Genomic DNA, 4,900 nt, shown 5'->3' with positions numbered 1-4,900 from the left:
CTCAAAGAAACGATAGTGAAAGTATGCAGCTTCAACAGTTTAGCCACAAAGGAAAGCAGACCTGTGTGTTTCTCTCCTTTTTTTTTATTTTCCCTCTCGCTCACCCCTTTTGTTATTCCCAGCTCTGGGCTATCCACGCAGCAGGACCAACGCGGGATCTAAGGACGGGATATTGGCAATATCGTGGGAGAAGAAACAATAACAGGAAATGGAGGTGGAGCAGCATGTTTTGACCCCGCTTCCTTTCCACTCTGAGACTCAGGATATGTCAACTCCCTTTCCCCTCGTGACTCAATTCTTGTAAGAGGGCTCAAAGAAACGATAGTGAAAGTATGCAGCTTCAACAGTTTAGCCACAAAGGAAAGCAGACCTGTGTGTTTCTCTCCTTTTTTTTTATTTTCCCTCTCGCTCACCCCTTTTGTTATTCCCAGCTCTGGACCATCCACGCAGCAGGACCAACGCAGGATCTAAGGACTGGTGATACTCTTTGTTCTCTTTCTCTCTTTTCCTCCTTCATCTCTCTCCTCCCTTGCTTTGTCTGGGCAGAACGTGGCTGTCATATTCTACCCCATACTCTGTACCAGAGTTTGCTATGGGAGTGGGAACTTGTGGAAGTGTGTTGTGGCTCATGAGCCAGAGCCTTTGAGAAGTTTTCTGTGGGACCTAGGAGCTGATTGAAGTGTACTGTAAAAATTGAGGGCTTGTTTTGAGACGTGTATTGTAAAGTGTTTATAAATAACATAGAGAAGAGAAATTTTCAGCTCCCCTGAAGCTGCTGGATCTAGTTTAAAGACTAACTAGCAAAAAAGATAAAATAATATAAAGTATGCACTGATGATGATGAACACGGCTGGAACCAGTGGAGAAACAGATAAAGAGAACTACAGTGTGTTTTTAGCAAGTCATGTAACATGAAGCAACAGCACATGGGCAAAGAAAAAGTTCAAGGAAAGATCACATTTAGCATTGAAACATTCAGTGATTTTGACCACCAGAGACTCGTTTAGATGACCTCCAGGAACATAAAAGGATTTCCAGTAGGAGGCAGAGCCATGCAAATTAGTTCTAGGAAAGTGATGTTTATGTATTAGATAAAAAGCCCATTTTAATGAATGTTTGATTATGAAGGATAAAAACCCTGTTGTAAAGTTGTCCTGTCCCAGACTTAACAAAGCATGACTCTGCAGTTGATGGACAGCAAGATGCTCAGTAAGCGATGTCAGGCTCAGGCAGGAGACACAGCAGTGGCAGGAAAGGTGGCAGGGAGCAAGGGCTGCAGGCAGGATCGGGACAGTGGTGGCTGATGTGAGTGTGTTTGTCATACCTTGTGTAGCCTCTCCCATGGTCCGACTATCCGAGGAAGATTATTTGGTCGCCTGGAGAGTCTCCCTAGTGACAGAGGCTTTCTTCACCCTGATAAGCTGCCGGGAGAAATTTTCCCCAGAGACAGAGCCTTTCTCTGTGCACATGCTGTCACATGCTGCCAAGCACTGCACTTGGTACTGCAAAGAACATGCAGCTTTTCCAGTACTTTCCATTAATGTTAGAAAAAACAGATTTATAACCAATAGTTCAAAATAAAATCCAAACAATGTTGAGGCATTCTTATTCTAAAATTAGTCAGTCCATCACAAAAGTCTCACCACAGTAAGGAAATACATTTCTCATGTGTCCTGCACAGATCAAGAATTCCTGCTTCCTAATGCTTCAAATTGTGTTAGCAAATTTATTCTGGCCAATTTCGGTATCATTCCTGGCAAACCCAGGTGGGACACCTGCTTGATCTCCTGTGGAGGCAAGGGGGGTCTCTGGATTTTCCATGCCAACACTGGGACTTTCCTGGAGAAGCCCACAGATCCCCCTTGATTCATTTGGGACACAGGCAAGATCCCATTTTGATAATAAGGCATTCTTTTGGGAATCCTGTCCCCGAAAGACATCTGGAATTTGATATTTTGGAATTTGATATTTTGAAACTAGGTTATTTTGATGTTTTGGAACTTGGTATTCTGGTATTTATTTTGAAACTGGATTATTTTGGTGTTTTGGAACCTGGTTTTCTCATACTTTGGAACTTAGTTTTCTGGTATTTTAAAACTACATTATTCTGGTAGTTTGGAACTGGGTTTTTTGGTATTTTGGAACCTGGTTGTCTTGTATTTTGGAACTTGGGTTTTTTTGGAATGAAATAATATATTGTCATTATAGGTTTGGGTCAATCTTAAGGGACCCTCAGGGATGGTATTTTGAAAAAGCACCACTTGGATGTATATTGAAATACTGAAGGAAGGTTGGTAGACCCCCCAGTGGAACAGCTTTCAGGGAGAATTTAATTAAATATTGTAATCAATTGTAGCCTTTGAATAAATTAGAAGTGGAAGAAAAGTGGGCACCAAATGGTACCTTAGACTATAACACTGTTACAACTAATGCTATTCTTGCATTGAGAACAAAAAATAGGATGATGTTATGTATGCTGATATTTTTTTTTAGAGAAACCACCCTGCATGGCAGCAGGATTGTGGCATTAATGTAGCACCTTTGATTGCTTTGTTTTGGCTTTGAAGAAGGAAAATAAGGAGAAAATATTAAGCATTGCTATTCTATGTGTAGCATGGGACAAGTGCTCTAAACATTTAGACAACCAAGAAGAAGAAGATTTAAATTTATCTGCAAGTCCAGTGTATAGAGGACCAGGAAGGCCAGGTGGAGGTGTAGATAGAGGCATAAAGATAAGAGAAAACTCAGGCAGAAGACTTGAGGGTGGAGAAGGCTTTAGCCCTGCAGCAGGAAGGATGTGGGGAAAGCAAAATGATTTAATAATAGCTCCTCTTTGACAGGCAGCAGGGGCTGAGGGACCAATAACAGTACAAGTCCTGTTTACAATTACAGATCTGAATAATTGGAAACTGATAGCTGGGACTTAACAGGGATGATGGCTAAAGCCCTAGAAATTATGATTAAAACTGAAGACCCTGATAGGAAGGATATAGACACTATGTTGGAAATGTTACTTGATAAAATAACAGGGAGATGGTTCTTAAGACAGGTGAAAGATTTGTCGAAGAACAAACCCTGGCTGGAACCCTTCCCAGAAATCTGGAACTACAACTCCCTTTGGCACATCCTGGATGGGACCCAAATATACCTGTACAGAGAGAAAGATTGACAAGATATCAACAGTGGGTTTTATATGGAATTAGACAAGTGATTCCAAAAGCTATAAATATGTTTATGTTTTTTGAGGTAAGACAGGATTTTAAGGAAACTCTTACAGAATTTATGAACCATCTCAAAGATACTGCTTGGAAATACACTAATATAAACCCAGAGATGGAAGAAGGTAAAAATAACCCAGCCCCTATTTTTGTAAGATGGTCCTGAGATGATACTAGAATGAAACTACAGAAAATCCAGGGAACAGACACTTTTGATACAGGGAAGCTGCTTGATATTGCATGGGCAGTAAAGTGGTGGCAGTTATAGAAGGAATCAGCAAAAGATTCTTAACCCCAGGGAGATGCGGTGGGGAGTCTTGTTACAGGAAAAGGGGTTAGGTTCCTCAGCCTTCATTAGGAAGACTGGGAACAAATCAATGCATACATTGCAAAAAGGATGGACATTGGAAGCGAGAGTGTCCTCAGCTAAAATCCAGGACTTCTCTGAACCCTCTCATGGCAATAGCGGAGGACTTGTGAAGGGAACCAGAGGTTTCTTCCTCAGCAGAGCCTCTGGTTACAACCACGCTGGGAAACTAAAAACTAGAATTTTTGGTAGACACAGGAGCTGGTTATTCAGTATTAAATACCCTGCAAGGGAAGTTATATGATGACTCTATCACAATTGTTGGTGCTACCAGGACTCATGAAATGCTCTCCTTTTTCAAACCAATAAAATTCAAACAGGGAAAATTATGGATTACCCATAAATTTTTGTACCTGCCTAACTCTCCAAAACCATTATTAGGAGGAAACTTATTGGAAAAATTGAATGCAGAGATCAAGTGTCAGGAAGGGGACATTCAAATTAAAATCCCCAAGTCTAAATATGTGGAAGCTTCAATTCTTATGTGACAGAAACTGATTTGCCAATCTGAACCTATTAAAAAAAAAAAAATTAAGGATGCAGTAATCCCCATTGTGTGGGCCAGCGAGAGCCCTGGAAGATCAAAAAGAGCAGAATGTGTAAGAATCAAACTAAAATCAGACACAGGCCCAGTAGGACAAAAACAATACCTTTCAAAACTGGAAAGCTGAAAAGGCTTATTACCTATTCTTAAGTTTTTAAGGTACCAGTTATTGGTAGAATTTGAATCCAGATATATTTAGCGGGTTCGGTTCATAACCAGGCAGAAATGACCAATTTAGTGTAGTGGTTTGGCCCAAAATACTCATTACTGCTTATCTTCTGTGAGATAAGAATTAGGAGAAATGCAAAGCAGGCACCAAACTTGAAAGAATATAAAGAAGTTTATTAACAGACCTAACAGAGGGAAAAAAAATTATACCACACCTTCAGAACTCTCCTCCTCCCCCCACCTTCCTCCCTTCTCCCACTGACAATGTAAAAAGACAACCCTTAAGATGTTCAGTCTGTTACCACTTCCATAATAACCTTGTTTAGTCCATTTAGGAAGAGGAGTCTCTGCTCGCATGCGAGTCCCTTCCCCCGACTTGCAGCTTTTCCCGCAACTGCTTTCGAGGGTCCACTCTTGAAGTTTTTTGGGGTACAATTTAAAGGTTGAGCTGTTCAGAAACAAGAACAGAGGCCCTTCTCCTTCCCTGGGAGCAAAGGGTCTTCCTCATCTTCATCTTTAGGACTATCTCTGGGAGCATCTCTAGGAACTGAGGTTTTCTCCTTTCCCATTTGGAGCAAAAGTCCTCATCGCTTCCATCTCTCC

The sequence above is a fragment of the Corvus brachyrhynchos genome, unplaced genomic scaffold (assembly GCF_000691975.1).
Source record: "Corvus brachyrhynchos isolate BGI_N302 unplaced genomic scaffold, ASM69197v1 scaffold892, whole genome shotgun sequence".
Lineage (NCBI taxonomy): Eukaryota > Metazoa > Chordata > Aves > Passeriformes > Corvidae > Corvus > Corvus brachyrhynchos.
Note: the sequence above shows the minus strand (reverse complement) of the source record.